At 52.8% G+C, this 20,018-nt stretch overlaps 1 protein-coding gene across 1 annotated transcript in view; it reads right to left on the reverse strand.

Annotated features, from left to right (window-relative positions):
- Nucleotides 1–20,018, reverse strand: part of FAM241B (family with sequence similarity 241 member B) — a 203,029-nt gene that overhangs the window by 173,337 nt on the left and 9,674 nt on the right. The window lies entirely within an intron of this gene.

Genomic DNA, 20,018 nt, shown 5'->3' on the forward strand with positions numbered 1-20,018 from the left:
TTTATTACGGGCCTCCAGACCAGACTTTAGGCATCTGGAAGAGCGGCCTCCTGGAGTGCTTAGCAGGGGCACACCTATCTGAGGAATCACAGGAACCAACAGGAAGAGATTCAGGGGCCTTGATCAGGGGAGGGGTCACTTGGTACCCAAAGCCCTAAGGCCAAGTACGGCTGGCCTGCAGCCAGATGGAAGAGCTGCAGCCGAGGTGCTCGCTGGGCCTGCAACACCCTGAGCCCTCTCTGAGCCTTGGCTTCCTTATCTTTAAATGGGATAAAGTCTGGAGCAGTGGGGTAGACTTAGGCGGTAGAGCCATACAGGCCTGGATTCAAACCCCAGTTTTGAGCCGTGATCTTGCATGAGCTCCTTAACCTATCTGAACCACAGATATATCATCTGTAGAGGGGAAAGGATAACAGCGCTCACCCTCTGTGGCTGTTGACAGTGCTAGAGGACATGTACATAAAGTACCTGGCACAGAGCAGGGCTCAGTAAGCAGGAGTTATTATTACGTCATAGGCCTGTTTTGAGGATTAAGTCCAATGAGATGATGTGTGTGCAAAGGCTTGGTGAAATACAGTGAACAAATGGTAGCAATTACCACTTATCAGTTTGTCCTCCTCTCCCTGGGCCTCTTCCCCCTCCTTCCCTTTTCTCTGTCTGGTTTATTTTTCCTTCTCTGCCTTAATCTTCCCTTGGCTTCTCTTCCTCTAGTCCCTCCCCCCTCCCCCTGGTCCCACAGACTTAAAAACCAGCCTCCAACACCAGTCTCATCTTCCCTCACTCCAGAACCTACAATGGCGTCCCAGTCTCCCCAAGCCCAAATTCAGCAGCACCGCCATCCCTCACCACCAATTTTACCTCACATCCCACCCCATCAAATTAAAGTAGTGGTTATGGGAAGGAAATCCAAAAAAGAGGGGATATAGGTATACATCTAGCTGAATCACTTTGCTGTACAGCTGAAACTAACACAACATTGTAAAGCAACCATACTCCAATAAAAACTAATAAAAACATTTAAAAATAAAAGAAAATGGAAGTAAAAAAAATTAAAGTAGTGGTTTGTAAAGTTTCTAGCATAGTGTTTAGTACATAGAAAATGATTAATAAATAGTAGTGACTTTTGTCATCCTGGTTCTTGGGCATATAAAACAAAGCAACACAGACAGGCAGGGAGTGTTAGGTTTTTGCTGTGCATTTAGCGACCCTTTGGTTAAAATCAGTCAACTCTCACTCATCGAGTGCCTGGCCAGGCTTCCAAAGCTCCGTGTCACAGTATCCTCAGAGTTCCAGTCATTCAAAACTCACTTACAGGGCTTCCCTGGTGGCGCAGTGGTTGAGAGTCCGCCTGCCGATGCAGGGGACACGGGTTCGTGCCCCAGTCCGGGAAGATCCCACATGCTGCGGAGCGGCTGGGCCCGTGAGCCATGGCCGCTGGGCCTGCATGTCCGGAGCCTGTGCTCCGCAACGGGAGAGGCCACAACAGTGAGAGGCCCGCACACCGCAAAAAAAAAAAAAAAAAAAAAACTCACTTACAGTCGACCCGTCTGTGCAGGGAGTTGTGCTAGGCATGGGACAGGGGTGACACGGGGGGCTGGCACAGCCAGAACAGGTTCACAGAAGGACTGGAAAGCAGGTAATAAGGACCCAGGCCCCCATGCCACCTCGGAACACAAGGGCACTGGGTGGACTGGGACACGACCCAGCTTTCTCTACATGGCCTGCCCTATCTACCCTGGGGCGGTCCCTTCTCTAGGCCCCAGTTCATTCTCCCAGCCCTGGCACTCCCTGCCCTTGCCACCCTGGCCTCCCTTCTGTCTGGTAAAGGAACAGCTCTGGCCTGGCGTGGAGTCTTTGCACATGCTCTTCCTCCTGCCCAGGATTTGCTTTCCAGCCTAGACACCTCCAGAGGTGTAAGAACTCCTCCTAGAGCCCGCCTCTGCCCATGCTTGCGGGATGGCTGGCTTTCTTTTAGGTTGTTATGAAAAGAGCTAGGTTTGAATCCAGCTCTCTCACCTCCCAGCTGGCCTTAAGCAAGTGGCAGCCCCTCACCTACACCAAGGAGTCCCATGACCACACGTGTCAGGGCATCCGACCCAGGCCAGGGGCCTAAAAACAGCGGCTGATGATGAGAGACAGGAACACACCCCATTTTAGAGGCTGGAAAGGGAGGTGGGAATCAAGTGGCTTCAATGCCAGTAAAGAGCTGGCCCTTTAGCCCAAGCCAGAGGGAAGCAGGCAGCATTGAGGAAGGTCAGGCAAGGTCTGTACAGGATGGATCCTTGGAGAGAGCAGGCAGGACCCCATGCCCAGATCTTTAGCCAAACCCTGTTCACCCTATGGTCCATGGGTGCACCCTTATCTTCTGTACCAGGTCAAGGGCAACTTGGGAGCAGAGGCCATGCCCCATGTCTCTGAACTCCTCTAAGCTCTAAGGCAGGCTGGGCACCCAGAAGGTGCCCAGTCAAGACTGTCACCGGACGCTGTGGTTGCATGGTTCTCAGCAGGCCACCTGGCACGGGCTTTCCGGGGTCTCTAACTCCCCTGCCCAGCATCTCTCCCAGTTAAAAAGATGGTCCCTTCTCCCTGCAACCCCACCCCTTTGCTCCCCTCAATTAGATTATGTCTGTAAAGCACCCTGAGGTAAGTGGGCTATAAATACAAGGCATTTCTATTAGATCCAGGCTAGGGAAGCTGTGAGGAGGCGGGCAAAGGACAGGGGCTCCAGGGAGTCTGCGCCAGCTGAACTGAATAGGGTTTCTTGTGGCCCAGATGCCATTAGTCAAAACTGACGGCTGCCGCCGGTTCCTCGGAGTTACTAGTAACCAGGGAGGGCAGAGTTGGCTGAGATTCGAGCATGTTGAGTGCTTCGGACTATCTGCCTAGTATTTGCAGCTGGAGTAAGTCCAGGGACCGTTCAGCCGAGCCCCTTTAAAATCCATTTTTCAGTCCACATGAATTTAAGGGTTTGGGGGGTTCTCCGGGTTCTCACTTTGCAGACTGTTCTCTGAGACCCCTTTTGAGACGGGACTGTGATGTGCTGGAGCGAGGCTAAAAGGCCCCACAAGCTGGAACCTGACCCCAAAGCTGGGCGGTCGTGGGTCTCTGGCTGAATGCTTTCAAGCACACTCCTCTTCCCATTCTCTCCTTCGATGACCTCTCCCTGGGACATGAGGGGATCTACAATCCTCATCAATCCTCTCTTTCCTTACCAGCCTCTGAACATCACTGTGGCTTTTTATTCTTGCTGGTTTGGTTCCCCACTATGGGGTACACAGCACATGGGAGCGGGACATAAGCTGGGCGTTCAACCCATCTCGTCTTCAGGTAGACGCGCACACTAGGACGTCCCGCCAGCTGACTGAGATCCACTGGTAGAGCTGAGCGTGACCTGGCAGGTCTCCCGATGAGTCCCTCCTTAGCTGACCACAACAGATCCAGCCACACCCCTGTTTACCTCCCCATCACTGCCTCCACCACCTCACCTCGCCCACCACCACCTCCCACCTCCCACCCTCAAGGAATAGTCAAGATGCTGATGAAGTCAAAAGGAGACCTTTGTCAGGAAAACTCCACGGAGGAGCAACTGAAACCAGAGATTGCAGAAGATCCTGGGAAATTTAGAGTCCGAACAAGATCTGCAAAGGGTGCAAGCGGGCAGCCAGCCCTGTCCGTGAAAGGACTGAATTCCATGTCTCCTATTTCACGTCCCCCACAGCCTGAAGGTTGGCAAAGGCCGGCCTGATGGATCAATGAACAGCCATTCACAGTGTGCCTGGATTTCGAGCAGCCCTTTGTCCTCCAAGAGGAAGAGGGGTGGAATTATTCATGGTGTGCCCACGAGGATGCGCCCTTTCCTCAAGGAGCTTGTAATATCTCGGAAGAGACAGAGTATAAAAATAGTAACGGCAGGAATAAGTATAAAGTTGAATGAAGGAAAGGTTGGGGTGCTGCAGGAGACGGGGAGAAGGGGGTCTGACCTCACTGGGTGTCTGGAAAGGCTTCTCTGACGGAGCTTCCCGCCTGAGGCCTCCCCTCTCCTGTCCCCACGGCCCTGGCCCTTTTCTGAATGCCCTGCTCCATGGCCTTCCTACAGGTACCATCTGCTCTCAAGATGCCCACAATTGAAGGCTCCCCCCAGCACCTGGACATCATGCTCGTCAGATGTCACAACCGGAAGAGGCCTTAGCAGCCCACTGCCTGTGATGCAGACTCTCCTAGCAACATGGGAACTCTGTGATGAACCCACTTAACTTCTGCATGCCTCAGTTTTTTCATCTGTAAAATGGGCCTGCCTTAGATGATTACGACGTTTAAGCAGGACAAGGGCAGTGACAGTCCTCTGTGGGCTGGGGGCATCGGGGGTGAAGTGTTTCTGAGGTCTGAAGGCAGCAGATAAAGGCCAGGACGATTTTCTTTCAGACAACTCCACCCCCAGAGGCGCCAGTCCCACTCAGGGATATCTCTGACTCAGGAGTGTGACCTCAGTCAAGGTTCGTGGGATCACACGGAGGGTCTGCGGAGGGTGGCGGGGAGGAAGGGGCTTGTTCCCATCCTGGGACGGGCCTGGCTGACTTTCCATCAGTAATGGCTTCAGGGTGCAGACAGCTGGAGACAGCGAGGTGGGGGTGGCTGGGAGAGCAAGAAGCCCAGATGGCGGACAGGAAGGTGAGCGCTCAGTGCTGTGGCACGCAGGCCCCTGAGCCCGGCCCCACGTTAAATATAACCCCGGCCCATTGTTTTCTCAGTTATTGTATTTTGCAGTTTTCCCTCTTGAGAGGCAGCCTAAATGAGGACTGGCCGAGTCAGGGGCCGCCTGGAAGTTCTAAGAACACAATTGTTTTCATGATGAAAATTAAAATTGTATATTTTCTAAGCTTAAAAAAGCAAACACTCCAAGGTCATACACTGGACCTGTGCCTCCTGGAATCCGGCTGGTTTGCTATTCGTCCTCAAGGTGCCTGAGTCTGGGGGCCCAGAAGGGTGGGTCAGCAGGGGGCCATCGCCTGGAAGATGGCTGAGAAATACACCCAGTGGGACGCTCAAGTCCTTAAGAAGCAGCTCGTCCTGGCCCGACAGCTCGTAGGCACCATGGGAGGCTCAAAGGGCAAACGGGCAGATGAGTCCGGCTCAGAGCCCTAATGCTGGGAGACCCACTCACTGCCTCACTTCTAGGGACCCAACCTGCCAAGAACAAGGCTTGCTGGCCTGGGTGATCAGGCCTGGAGGAGGGGGGATGCACCTCTACTTCGGGGCTCGAGACCCAGAGCTCTTCTCTCCTGGAGCAAGTGTGCAGCAAGGGGGCATCAAAGCCCCTCCAGGGGCGCACCTGATCGTGCACGGGGTCCTCGCGCTTCTGTGTTCTCTCCCTTTCTCTCTCTCTCTCTGCTCCCCTGACTCTCTCTGCTTCTGTCTCTCTAACTCTCTTGCTCTCCCTCTGTCTCTCTGTTTCTCTCTCTGTCTCTCTCATTCTTTCTCTCTCTCCCTCTCTCTTTCTCTCTTACTCTCACTCTCATATTCTCAGTCCTCAGAGAATCTCTGTTGAACTAAGGAGCCTTAATCCCACTTGACAGATGATAAAGGAGCCCCGAGGGATCCCTGAGAGACCAGGGGCAAGACCGGGGCAAAAATCCAGGGCTTGGGTGTCCCAAGTGGTTTGAGCACGCCACCTCCCCGCCAAGCGGGTTGGCCCAGAGGAGGCTGTGGAGACCACCTAGTGAGTCGCCATTTCCCCCTCCTTCCCTTCCCCACAGCTCTCCGTGGCACTGCCCCTTCCTACCACAGGGGCGGGGGAAGTGCCCTCCGTTCTTTCCCTCCACTCCCAGCACCCACTCCTCCCTCAGCTGGGGTGGTATCGGCCTACATGTTTACCCTCTGACCCTCCCTCTGACAACCTTGGCAGCCTTCCCCAGCTCGGCACTCCAGGGAAAATGGCTCAGTGCTCGGACCAGCAGATCTATGAGGCTGAGTTCCCAGCAACCACAGCTATGTGCTCCTGACCAGAGTGGGTCCTAGCTCCATCAGCGCTGGCTCACCCTGGCCTGCTCCTGGGGAAGAGGTGAGAGGAGGCTGGGTGGAGTGGGTCCCGGGAACCCCTCCCGGCTTCCAAACACAGCAGTCCTCTTTGCGTCACTGAGCAGCCAGAGCCTGGACGCGGCAGCTGGGGAGGCCCTGACGTGAGCTGGGAAGCTGGAGACAAATTTTCACCCTAGAAGGGCGCGCGTGTAAATAACAACAGCAAACCCTTGTGTAACCTGTTCTAAGCAATTTGTGCATTAGCTTGTTTCATCTCCACAATGGCCCATGATTATCCCCATTCTACAGATGAGGGAACCAAAGTCTGGAGGGGTTAAATGACTTGCCAAGATCCCAGGACCCCAGCCCTGCTGGCTCCAAAGACTGCTCCTGGGCACTTCCCCGGGCCTGCTCAGGGACAGTCTAACAGATCAAGCTCTTTCCAACACTGAGATGCTGAGGGATGTGCAACCGCAGTCACACCAGGCCCAGCCCACGCTGGGATTGATGCTCTGCAGCTGCCATCTTGAAATTCTGAGTAATTTTTGAAAAAAGGGCTCAGCATTTGTATTTTGCACTGGGCTCTGCAAATCATGTAGCCGGTCCTTGGAACAGAAACCATGCCCCCAGAGGTCATTCTCTGAAGGGAAAGCTGGCCGCTGAGCTCTGCCTCTCCACTTCTTGTTCACTGGTCTTTGCTTGGACTTTCTCTAGCTCCTTCTGGGTATACGCTGGGGGCCAGGTGAGCTCTCAGTTTGTGTCTTTCTCTGAACAGTGCCAACCCGAGAGACCCCAAACACTCCATACCTCTCACCAGCCCTGGAGAGAGAAGCTGGAGCAGCCTGGGCCGAGGTGACCTGGCCCCGGTCCCCAGGGCAGCTGGGAAGGGAGGCTTCTGGAGCTATTCTGTTCCATTCCACCTCCTGCTGATGGATGTGTATCTACAGCTCTCCTGAGCCTGGGGCAGGCTGCACGGCTGTAACCTTGAGCTCAGCCCAAGAACCCCCCACGCTCAGAGCCAGGTGGTGGGCTAAGCTCGGCCCCCTTCTAGGTGTTTTCTTTCCCGACACCCACCCTCTTGTGGGAAGTGATTCCAGGGTCCAGGGCCCTGGGAGGCTGGATTCCAGGCTGCAGTTTCCACAGTTCCAGCAGGCAGAGCCCTCTCCCCTCAGAGAGCAGGATTCCTTGTGATTTAATGCCTGAATGTTTAGACCCTGGGCCAGTTTCATTCCTGCTGAAGCTGAGAAGCTGGACAGGGACAAGAGGAGACCCTGGGTACAGTGGATAGAGGGCAGGGGCACGCAGGACACTAGCGTTCCATCCAGCTCTGCCACGGCATAGCAGCGGGACGGGAGGAAGCCAGGCAACCCTCTGGGCCTCTGTTCTCTAGTCGGTCACATTAGAAGACTGGACCTGAGGGGCTTTCTTTGAGGTCCCTCCTTGCTCTGAGAGTCAACACTTTGAGGACTCAAGAAGATGGACTTTTTTCTTTTTCTTTTTTTGGCCACGCAGCATCTCAGTTCCCCAACCAGGGATTGAACCCGTGCCCCCTGCAGTGGAAGCGTGGAGTCCTAAGCACTAGATCGCCAGGGACTTCCCTGGACATATTTTAAAGCCAGCCCACTAAGACCAGAATTCTTCTGATTGGGAAGCAACCCTGACATGATCCCCAGCCTCAACTAACATCCTATCATCTCAGCATCCCCAAGACTCCAGCAAAGGCCCGTATGACACCTTCATTCATCTTGCTTGGGGTCAGAAGCCAACTCTTGAGTGAGCGCCATGGGCAGAGGGAAGGAACGCTCTGGTTGACCAGGCTGGTCCCACCTGAACGGCCAGGAGTGAGCCGGCAGTGCGGGAGGCATAGCTCTCAGAGAGAAGTCAGGGGGAGGGGAGTCAAAGCTGCTCAGGCCATCATGACAACGAACATTCGCGCCGCACAGCCTCACTGACCACCCAAGAGGGGCCACCCCTCCTCTCTGGGGGCACAGAGCCCTCCACGTACCCCTCTATCGCAGCACGGCAGACGTGCCCACCTGCATCCTCTCTAAGGCAAGGGCTTCTCCGGGGGGGCCACCCCCCCCCTCTGGGGGCACAGAGCCCTCCACGCACCCCTCTATCGCAGCACGGCAGACGTGCCCACCTGCATCCTCTCTAAGGCAAGGGCTTCTCCGGGGGGCCACCCCTCCGCCCTGGGGGCACAGAGCCCTCCACGCACCCCTCTATCGCAGCACGGCAGACGTGCCCACCTGCATCCTCTCTAAGGCAAGGGCTTCTCCGGGGGGCCACCCCTCCTCTCTGGGGGCACAGAGCCCTCCCCGCACCCCTCTATCGCAGCACGGCAGACGTGCCCACCTGCATCCTCTCTAAGGCAAGGGCTTCTCCGGGGGGCACACCTCATCCACCTGACTGTCCCAGCGCACTGCTGAGGATCTGGCACAGTCGCTGCTCGGCATGTGTTTGCTGGGTGACGACTCGAGTCAGAGGGCTCCAGAAAATAACGCTATGGAGTTTGCCCTAGAGCACATGCTTCAAGACCCATCTCCAGTGTCACCTTCTTCAGGGAGCAAGAGCCTCCATCACTTAGGACTTCGTGTTGGAAGTAACAACAGTGAAAGCTTTCTCAAATGGATTAAACAAAAAGGGAATGCAGTGTTCACCTAAGGTGGCAAGTTCAGAAGTAGAGTGGATCTCAGGACTGGTTTGACCCAGTGGCTCAAAAATGTCACCAAGGACCTAGTTTCTTTCTTTTGCCTCTCTGCCATTCATGATGCTATCTTTATCCTAAGGCCGACTTCCTGTGTGGTCTCAAGGTAGCTTCCAGAATCTCCCCCAAACCACAGACTTCTCTCTCAGATCCAGAGAGAGAGGGAGTAAGCAAGCAACTCTGCCTCAGCAATCCAGGGAAAATCCTGAGACTCACTCGGACGGACCACATGTCCACCCACCAACAAATCGTTGTGGCAGGGGACGGAACGTGCTGACTGGCTGACTCCCAACAGGGTCTCTTTCTTCCCGAAGCTACAGTGGAGTCCACTGTGTCCAGAGAACCTCATAAAGATTCTCTGAGCAGGCACGGTGGACGCCCAGTTGAAGACAGGTCCTGTCGGGAAAGCAGAAGGGCAGGTAGAGGCAACCATCGAAATCCCATCACACCTGCCCTAACTCTGCTCACCCTGAGGCTGAGCTCCCAAGAACCCTGTTTCCTGCTTTATCTCTACACTTATCACACTAGACTGTAAAGTAGATGTTTACCCATTTGTCTGCCACATGAGACCATGAACTTGCTGAAAGCAGCCACCACATCATAGCCACCCCTAGGGCCTGTTTCAGGCCCTCACTCAGGGCTGCATACTCAACAGGTACTCAGCTTACATTTGTTCAGCGAAAAAGCTGCCCAGAGTAAAACTCTCATGAAACGGATGTCCCCCTGTCCAAAGAAGCCATAACAACTTCCTGTTTGTTTTAAAATAAGTGTGTGTAGTCTTTTCCTTGCATGATTTCTTAATGGGATCTCTTGCATCCGGAAGAATGGCGCCCGTAATTCCAGGAAGCAGGTTTGTATGTGCCATGCCGCCTGTGCTTCCTGTTGCAGAGACAGGAGGGGCTGGCACACGGGTCCTCCAGGTGCCTGTTCCCCCGTTGGGGTGGCGGGTGGACATAAATGTGCCCACTCACTGGTCCAGTCACCACATCCATACACCAGAGGCGCTGGGATGGTCACAGGAAACCGGAGAGCTCAGAGCTCTGCACATCACAGGCCCGGACTGGGGGCTAAAAACGGCCGCAGGAAGACCAGCCATGGTGGATCAAAGAGTTCTTCCTGCTTTGGAGGAAACCCCCCAGCACATGAGCTCATCCCACGCTGCTCCCAGGAGGATTCCAGATCTCCAGATGGGAGGCAGGCTGGATGGCCAAACTGCCCTGTCTCCTTAGTTACGTTCTTTGTGTAATCCCTGCGGTTCCAGTTGTGACGGGAAAGCAGCATCTTCGCCCCCATCCCACCGGCCTTGCCAGGCCTGTCCCAAGGCCCAGGAGGACGGAAAGGACCAGGGTCCAGCTCCCAGCCTCTTCCAGCCCACCAAGCAAGGCCTCAAAATACAAGCGAGGATGCTCGGTCACGTGTCCAAGGGGACCTGGAGCTTATGAAGAGCCACTGCCCAGACCTCCCTCGTGTAAACCAGCTGTGTAAACCTGCCCCTCTGGGGCTGGTTGGCGGAAACTGGGTCAGAGCACAAGAAACTGTTAGGAACCGAGCAGCGTGCAGCCCCGAACAACACTCCTGCTCTTCCTCAAGGAAGCTGAAGCCTCCACCTAAGAGTCAACACATCTTCGTTTTGTTGCTTGGAAAGTATAGACAGGGAGGGGCACCGTGGTGTGAACCCCAAGGTGGGGGAAGCAAGCAAGGGCTGAGTCTGCGGGAGGCCAGCAGCTGGAGCGGGGGCTAGTGGAGTCAGGCTTCCAGCTCAGCACGCCCAGCCCAAGCACACCCCATCCCCACCCCCTTCAGAAACCCACACAGCCAGGGCCTGTCGGGCCTTGCATTTTTCCTTGGAAGATTCCTTGGTTCACTTTGCGTTTATCCTCATGGGTTGCCAACACCCAACACACACACACTCTCATAACACATCATCATGAAACACACACACAAGCCCTTTTTAAACCTCTGTGGGTTCCCTTCCCTCCTTCCTAGTGTATACACATTCCTTTTAGACATTCCATAATTTTATGTGTTATGTATAAACATTATACATGTATTTTTATTCTGCCCTGTCTACCTAATATATCACATACAGTATAAACATTGTTTGACGTATAAACAATGTATAAACATTGTTTGATAGTACAGCTACTCTAAAAGAGAACAAGTGCAGAAGGCCATGTATTGTGGTCTGAGGGTAGGGGTGGAGGGAGACACGAGAAGCCTGGAAAGCCAAGTCCACAGAGCTTTAAGCATTGAACACACAGCACAGGATGCACCCAGCGGCTCTGGCCTGGGGGACATCCCTTCGAGCACCCATTAAGCTCCTCTGGCCTCAGAGGAGGAGACAGACGGGGGCAGATCCCAGATCTACAGCTGGAGGGCAGAGGTTCCTTAAAGAAAAGAATGCAGAAATCCAAAAACAATAAATAGGTACAAAGGTGAAAACTTATTTAGAATGAGAAAATCAAAACAAATTACAAGTTTTAAAAAGCTGACGAACTCCACAAACATCACAAAACGCTATTCCAGACCAGCTTCTGCCTTTGCACAGTTCAAAGCTCATTTCCCTCCCCTCCACCTGCTCTGGGGCCTTTCACATCACCCCAGGAGGCACCTCTGTGCCAGGAACAGGGGGCGGCAAGAATGCACAGGAGCCTTCCCCACCCCAGGACGGCCAGCCACGAATGCCACAGCCATGGTGACATGTCTCCTTAAAGCCAGACAGACTCCCCCCAACTCCGTGTCCCTTGAGCCAGACCCCAGTGATGCCCTGACAGGCCCCTGCAAGTGTCAGGCAAAGTGAAGGGAGAACGCAGTGGTCTTAACAGATTGCAGTTAAATTATTTTATTTATGCAATTATTACAAATACCTGTGGCCATGGCGACACATCGCAAGGGTCCCTGCTGGGCCTGGGAAGGCTCTGGTGCACTGGGGCGCCCTGGGTTTGAAGCCTCATCAGCTTCTGGTGGCACCACCTCTGCTAGAGACCTTCACCCTTCACCCTTCACTTTGCCTGGTGGACTTTGTCACAGTATAAATGTCACTTCCTCCTGAACCCCAACCTACAATAGGGCCTTGCTATTCTCTCTCGCAGAACCCTGCTTTTCCCCTGTTGAGTATTTTTCATAATTTGTAGCTATATTTTTGTGTGTCTATTGATTGGTGTCTGTCTCTCCCAGCAGATGTCATGTCCCAGAGGGCAGGGACCACATCTGTCCTGTCTACTGTGTGTCCCCAAAGTCTAGTACCCACTAGGCCACTATCCACAATGACAAGGAGAGTAAACAGCGTGCTGCCGCGCGGTACACTGTGTGGTGCCAGAGTGCCAAGCACCAAGGTGCTAATGAGCTCCTCTGCTCTCTACCGGCTGAGTTACCCCTTCCCAGCAGCTAACTGCCTGCTAAGTCCAAGCAATGCTCAGAGATGCACAAGGCCTAAAATAAAACAAGAGAAAGGAGGAAACGATACCAGGGGAGGTTATGGGGACTCATCCACGGAGTATCACACCTCATACACTGTTTATTAAGGACATGAAAAATATCACACAAAATGTGAAAACACAAAAACAGTGTGTTTTGTGTGTGGGGGGGGTTGGTTTCTTGTTTTCTTTTGTTTCGTTTTTTGGGGAGATTTTTTTGTTTTGTTTTGTTTTGTCTTAGAGAAGGACAGCTTGACTGCTTTGCCAGGCAAAGAGGGACATAGCGGGCTCCTGCTGTCGAAAACTATGTGTACTTTGTGTGTGTTTTGTTTTGAAAAAAAATCAGAAAATTCTGGAAGGCTCAAAAGGAGGCAAGACAGACACACAAGATGGAACGGGTTAAACCTTTTTTGTCACACAAGAAACACATTACATCACAGATCCTCCTCGATTTACACAATGAAGTTACGTCCAGATAAACCCATTGTGAGTGGAGAATGCATTTAATACACCTAACCTGCCGCACATCATACAATAGCTTAGCTAGCCCACCTTAAACATGCTCAGAACACTGACGGGAGCCTACAGTTGGGCAGAATCGTCTAATAGCAAGCCTATTTTAAAGTGTTGAATCTCTCGTGTAATTTATTGAACACTCTACTGAAAGTGAAAAGCAGAATGGCTGCGTGGGTACAGAATGGTTGTAAGAGTGTCAGCTGTTTATCCCCGTGACGGCATGGCTGTTGGAGCTGCAGCGCTGCTGCCCAGCATCACATATCGCTAACCCGGGAAAAGATCAAAATTCAAGATTCAAAGTTCAGTTTCGACTAAATGTGTTATCGCTTTTGCACCATTGTGAAGTTGAAAAATCGTTAAGTTGAACCATTGTAAGTTGGGGACCATCTGTATATGAATATTTCCTAGAAATATGAAATTAGGCTAGAAAACAGACTGGCCAAAGAAATAAGAGAGGAAGAAAGATTGAGGGATGGAGAGAGGGAGGAAAGGAAGGAAGGAGGAAGGATGGAGGAAAACAGGGAAGGAAGGAATGAATCATTAAGACCTCAAAATTAGGCAAAATGAGACAAGTTACCTAAAAGACTGTAACGATTCTCAGCCTGAGCTAAAACTGGCTTGTCACATCTGCAGTGAAGTACACCTGATTACAGAACTTTCAGGGTGCACCACCAGTACCTGTGCCATGCAGTGAGTTGGTTTTAGGGAGGGGGACCAGAGCTGGCCACCAGCCCTCACCCAACACCCCAGAAAGGGCTCCTGCTTGCACTCAACAGGACTAAGGGAGGTCTGGCCATCACACACTCAGAGGACAATCCAGGAGCCTCCAGGAGTGGAGGACTGATACACCTTCGTGTCCCCCAGACCTGTTTCCATGGTGACAGAACCCCTCATGCCTTGTAAACCAGGAGGGGAAGCAGAGCAAGCTCTCCTCCTCCCCGCCCCCAGCCCCTCTGCCCCCTCCAGTAGGTCCTTTGTCTACAGCTGTGTCTGTAAACACCTCTCTGCACACCCCCTCCTCTAGCCCCCGCTTCTCCTGTCTGCAGTGTAGCACATATTCCCCACCCCCCAACTGATCTATTTGGGGAGAATGGGGGAAAACGACTCTTTAATTTCCTGCCTTCATTAATTATTGTAATGGCTTTCAACTTGGGGGAGGGAGGGGGCACAACGCACCTAATATGTTTCTATGTCGACAAACACATTCTCTCCTTGGCAGAGAAAGAGGCCTGCTTGGGGTTTGGGGATGTGGAGTGATTTACAAGGAACATTAACACCAGAGAAATTCTCCTGCTACAGATTCATGGGCTGGCTTTCTGTGTTGACTTGAACTCTCACCCTCACCCTCTCCCTCTCCCCTTAAGATCCCTGTCTCTTCGCCTCACTTTTCCCCCATCCTAATACTCTTCTTCTCTCTCTTAATCCACCTCTTTTCCCCCATGTTCACATCCCTCTTTTCCCCACCACATCCCTCTTGCTGCCTCTCGCCTTCTCGCCAAAGCTGAGGACTCTTGGGGAACATGGCTGATGAGCGGAAGCTCTCAGGCTGACATCATTCGCTGCAAGCAATGGGGCCAGCGTACTGAAGGGCGCTGTGGGCAGGAAAGGTGGGAACCGGGTCTGCTTTGCCCTGTTTCTCTGTGGAGACCCCTCACCCCAGCCTCTAGCCGTGTCTTACTCTCCCCATTAGAACGGGAGAAGGTTACCAGGGGAACCCTGAGTAAACAGAATGCTCTCCAGGCCTTTGTGGCCCTGGGCGGGAAAGCCCACTGGAGAAGTCTTCCAGGTCTGCCATCAGTGGGAAAAAGCCCATTTGGGTTGGCAGAATTTCTGGAGAGAAGGAACGAGATGAAGCTAAGAAAAACAGTTCCACAAATCACTCTTCAGTGAGGTGAGTCTCCACAGCAACCTGCCCAGGGCTGAGAACCACAGAGGCAGGAGATGCACTGTTGCCATGGAAACCACATCCTAGAAACCCACTGGCATTGGTCCCTGTTTGCGTTTGCAGATAAGGTGCTGGGGGCAGGGGCTAGACCTGCAGGGTGCCTCAGAGGAACAGGATGCAGGAGAGAGGGAGAAAAGAGGGGAGAGAGACGAGGGGCAGGAAAGAGAGGCAAGAGGGGAGAGCAGATGGAGAGAAGAGAGAGAGAGGGTGATAGAAGGAAGGAGGGAGGAGAGGAAGGTTCTAGGAACCAGACAGCCTCTCAGGGGGATCCTGAGTTCTCTGGGCTTTGCCCAGAAGAGAAGGAAGCGCCCTGTGCACTGAGTATGGGCATGTACAAGTGAGCTGAGGGGAAGGGGACTGAGCTGAAGCCCAGGCTGAACCTCACGTCAGCCGAGGCACCCACTTGTCCTCATTGCTTTTACTCCATCATTGCTCAAAATGAGAAAATGAAGCACACCCTGGGGCGCCTGCTCACTGACCACAGAACAACCCCCCAAAGGGTCTGGAACCAGAGGAACCCCACGTGGGGCCTCCTGTCCCTCCTCCCCCAGGGTGCCCAAGCACAGGGGTTCCAGAGGGAAGGTGATTGGAAGTGGCCCCAAAGCCAGCCTCTTCCCTGATTACTCCCAGACACGGGTCTGTGGTTCCCTTTTTCTGGGAGTTAAGTGGCCACTGGGTGCCTAGCGCCACCTGCTGGTGACCACTGGGAGCAAGACAGCAGTGACTAGAATTGGCCGAGCCCACTGTTGCCCCCACCACTGAGCCTCAGCAACCTCTTCAAGCCAGGGGTGAAACTCGTACCCTCCTCCACGCCCCCTCGGACGGCCTGTGGGCCAGATGAACTCTTCAGTCAAATGAGCCACAGTCGCATTCGGTGTCTGATCTTGGCAAGTCAATTCCCTCTCTGGGCTCCCACGTCCCATCTGTGCAATGAAGGTCTAGAAGGGCTCTTTATGGCTTGGATACTCTGATTCCTTGACTCAAGCCAGAATTTAGCCCCTATCTGGAGTATTTCTTTAAGTCTGAGGGGAGATACCAGAACCCCTCCCCCAATGTACTGTTCCTTGGACTGGGGGCTCTGTAAGCCCCACGTGGTTCAAGGGCAGCCTGGTAGGCACCAGAGTTTCCCCGTCACCCTCCCTTTACCAAGTGGGCCCCGCTGAGAGGGAAGCAAAAGCTTAAGCACCGTAACACACAGCACCCACTACAAGACATGTCCCAGGCCCTGCAATCCCACCTACCCCTCCTCTGTAGTCTGAGAAAGCTCCCGGGTCCACAAAGGCTCCTAAAAAGCTGTTAGAGGGGAAGGAAAGCTGGGGAACCAGCATGCTCCCAATCAGTGTTGGTGCCTACCACATCTGCAGGAGAGATGCCACTTTGGGACACGGTGCCAAATGCAGAAGGCTTCCTGAGCCCCTGTGATGGCATCAGTGCCTGCTGAGCTGTCTGCTGCAACCGAGAGAGCCAGGGCTGCCGTGGGGGAGGTCTGGAGGCAATGGTGGCTCCCCAGAAAGGCAGGAAGTGAGTGAATACAGGACTCGCGTCAGGAGAGCCAAGTCCAAATCACAGCTTTCACGTTTAGTAGTTCCATGACCTGGTGCCATTTTCCCATTTGCCAACCGTAGGTAACAGCAGTATCTACCTCCCAGAGTTCTGGTGAGGATTAAAATGAGATGATGCATGGGAAGCCCTTAGCACAGGGCCTGGCCCATAGCAGCACTCATCATTACAGACTCAATTCAGAAACTCTGGATTTGGACCAGGCCAACTCTGACTCATCATAATATTAACAACATGTAAAAAGTTCCTCCTATTAATAACTATTCGTGGAGCACCTACTATGTGCCAGGCACAGTGCTGCACAACAGGGCTAGAGCAACAGAGGAGACAGACATGATGCCAGACTTCATGGAGTTTCTAGTCTGGTGAGAGGTAAGGGAGAGTGGTAGACGGTCATCAAACAAATAGACACAAAGAATAAATTACTCTCCATTCTGAAAGGGAAGCAAAAGTGCCAAGGGAGCATATGACTGGAGAGATGACCTGATCTGGGTGGTTAGGGATGATTAATCTTTGCCTCTCCCTCCTTCATGCTGACTGGAATGAGGACATGATGGCTGGAGCTTAGCAACCATGTTGGACCATGAGGCAGGGCTGCTGGATAAGAGGGACCTACATGCCTGATGACTTTGTGAAGGTGTCCAAACCCTCTCTGTATTGTCTAATTCTGATGTTTTTATTCATTTTCTTGACAGAAAATGATTTTAATCTTCTTTAAGAACAGTATTTTTTAGTTTTTAATTGTCCTTATCCTCAAAAAGCTCTGAACCACTGGACTGGGATTAGTAATGAACATGCTGCCTCTTCACTAGACTGTAAGAATGTTGGGGGCAGAGGGAGTCTCCAGCCCAGGGCTTTCTTCATAGGAGAGTGTTTGTAGAGTTTTGTTGAGTGGGAAGGAGTTAACAAGAGACAAAAATCATGGACAGATAAATTGAAGCTGGATGTAAATCTGGGGCGAGAAACCCAAACCATTTCAAGCAGTGTCTGAGGACAGAGCGAAAGGAAGGCGGCACAGAGAAATTCAGCAGCCAAGGACAGGACCTAGCAGAACAAGAGCTGAAGGACTTGAACCCAGGGAAAGAACTGACCGCCAGAACAAAATACTTTTGGGGTGTTAGAGGGCTCCTCAGGGATGGCTTGAAGTTGACCCTGACCTTGAATATCATGTCTAGGGAAGACAGCAGAGACCTGGGTTTAAATCCTGCTGTGTCGCTTACTAGCTGGATGAGTTTAGATAACTTGCTTGGCCTCTCTGAGTTTCCGTTTACTCATAGAACAGTAAAAATAGATGGAATGATATGTATGAACTCCCCCCGCCGGACCCCCGCGTCACTGCCTGGCATGTGGCACCCAATCAATCGTAATGATGTCCAACAATCTTTCAGCTGCTGTGGCGGATGGACTTTCAGGTGGCCACGTGATCTGGCCTCCTGATGTTCATGTTTTTCTGGGATCCCCTCCCCTCGAGTGTAGGTGGGCCCTGGGACTTGCTTCTAACCCACAGAGTGCGGCACAGGTGACCGGATGTCTCTCCCATGATTGTATTACATTATGTAAGACTCGGTCTTGCTGGTGGACTTGCTTAAGAGTCTCTCTCCATTGCTGGCTTTGAAGAAAGAGCTGCCACGAGTCTTCCAGTGGCAAGAAAGTGCGGTCTGCCAATAAATACCCCGAAGAGCTTGAAAGCGAACTGTTCCCAGTCGAGCCTCTAGATGAGAACCCAGTCCTGGGGTTCCTGTTTGCAGCCTTGCAGAAGACCTGGCTAAGCCATGCCCAGAAACTGAAGTGATAAACATGTTGCTTAAGTGCTAAGTGTTTGGTAATTTGTCACATGCAGAGAAAGGGAATACAGGTGCTATATCAAGAGTATTTTACGCAGTATTTAAGGAATGTATCACTTTACTTTCGTCAGCACATCAACTCTAATAGGGGGTATTATTACCCCTACTTACAGAGAGGAAACAGGCTTGATTTGCCAAGGTCACACGGCAACTGGGGAAGAGGGAGCTGTGACACAGGCGCTAAAGACTACACAGTGAAGAGCCCTGTGACTGGCCTGCTGGCAGCATTAGCTTCACCCTGCGCAGTGCTGTGCAGCTACATGAAGGCCTTTAGGCAAATGCTCTCTGCCCAGTTCTCCACAGACCCCACCCCTCCCTATAGCCTGGTCCCCAGCTGTTTCACATGGTTCTCTCAGCCACCTGCCAGGCTCCTGAAGGCATTTGAGTCTCCAACCCCGTATAACTAGGGCACTGGGAGTTAGAGGCCACATACAGCAGGTCCTGTTTCCTCAAGGGTTTGGGAGCAAAGGGCAAGAGCCGAACTACCCGGGGAATGGCGCAGAGAAAACAAGGTAGCAAGCATCCCCAGCGCAGTTCCCTTCCTGAGCTGTGAGGCCACAGTGCATCATTTTCATGACATCTGTGTATGGTGACGTCAGGGTCGCTGCACCCTCCACACCCCAGGGCTGGGCCTGGTTTAAGGACCCCACCCCAGGGAGCAGCGCAGCAGAAGGATAGGGATGCATGGAGACTACAGCCTTAGAGGGGACCCTCAGCTCCCGAGGCAGGGGCAGCGAAGGGGCCAGGGGACTCGGGGAGTCCTCATCTGGTGGTCTCTACGGGAGGGTTACTGCTTCATTTAGAGAAACACAGGGACACAGGCAGACAGCACAACAAGCCCCAGGAGCCCTGACTCAGGGCTGCACTTACACTGTTGACCCAGGTTCTTTCCTTCCTTCCTTCTTCCCTCCCTCCTGCCCTCCTTCCCTATTTCCTCCCTCCCTCTCTTTCAACCACTTGTGCTGGGGGTGGACAAGGGGGGACTGTCTGTATTTATAACTTGAGAATTAAGGCCAAGTGCACAGGTGACAGTTTTTTTTTCCCGATCCACCGGAAGTCACAGGATCCACCCAGCCAAGGCAGGAAGGGTGAGCTCTGCCCTTGGGTCGCCCTTCTCCTTTCAGTTCGGCTGGTCGCTTGTACCTTCTCATGCAATTCACTCAATGATCCCTAAGCTCTGATTAGGGCCCAGCCTTCATCAGGGGCTGGGAGTACAGAAAAGAACCAAGTAGTGTGTGAAAGGACAGGCACCACAGACCCCACTCCCCATGGCGAGAGAGCCTTCTGCCAGAAGCAAGTCTGGCCAGCCCAGCCCGGCTTCCAGGGCTGGACCCCACACTGCAAGTTTTAAAGCTGCCCACCCAGGTGAATCTATTGTGCGGCAGGGGTTGAGAATCACTGTCACAGGGAAGGGAACACTCTGTCTCAGGCATCTGTGGTTGCCTTGTCCCTTCCCTTGCGGAAAGCATCTGGATTTTAGTCACTTCATCAGAAGAAGATGGTTTCTCAGGATTAGGTGAGCTCAAAGTTGCAAAAGAAACACCTCCCCTAGGCTGCAGCGGGCTCTAGCCCAGGCCAGTGCCTCAGAGGCAAACTTCGTAGCTGCTGTATACTGGTAACTGCCATATTGGAAATGTTCTCAGTTATTTTTCTCCTGGAATTTCAAAAGCAAATTACATTCTGAACACTGTTGGCTAAGGACAGCCAGTTTTCACCAATGAGCACTGCAGGAAGGGATCCAATACAAACCATCACCACGGCACGCTGCTACACACCAGGTACTATATACGTCTACCGTCTGGACCTCACAACAGCCCTAAATGACACCTTCTCCCCATTTCACAGATGAGGAAGCTGAGGCACACAACTAGCAAGTGGGAGATCTGACTCCCTTACTCCTTGCCTCCTATGTAAAAGACAAGCACTACACAAGGGACACTGTGTCCTGAATGACACCAGATCACAAAATCACATTCATCAAAGGAAACTGGGCAGAATGAAGACAGGTGAGTGTG

Source organism: Delphinus delphis, chromosome 16, assembly GCF_949987515.2.
Source record: "Delphinus delphis chromosome 16, mDelDel1.2, whole genome shotgun sequence".
Taxonomy (NCBI): Eukaryota; Metazoa; Chordata; class Mammalia; order Artiodactyla; family Delphinidae; genus Delphinus; species Delphinus delphis.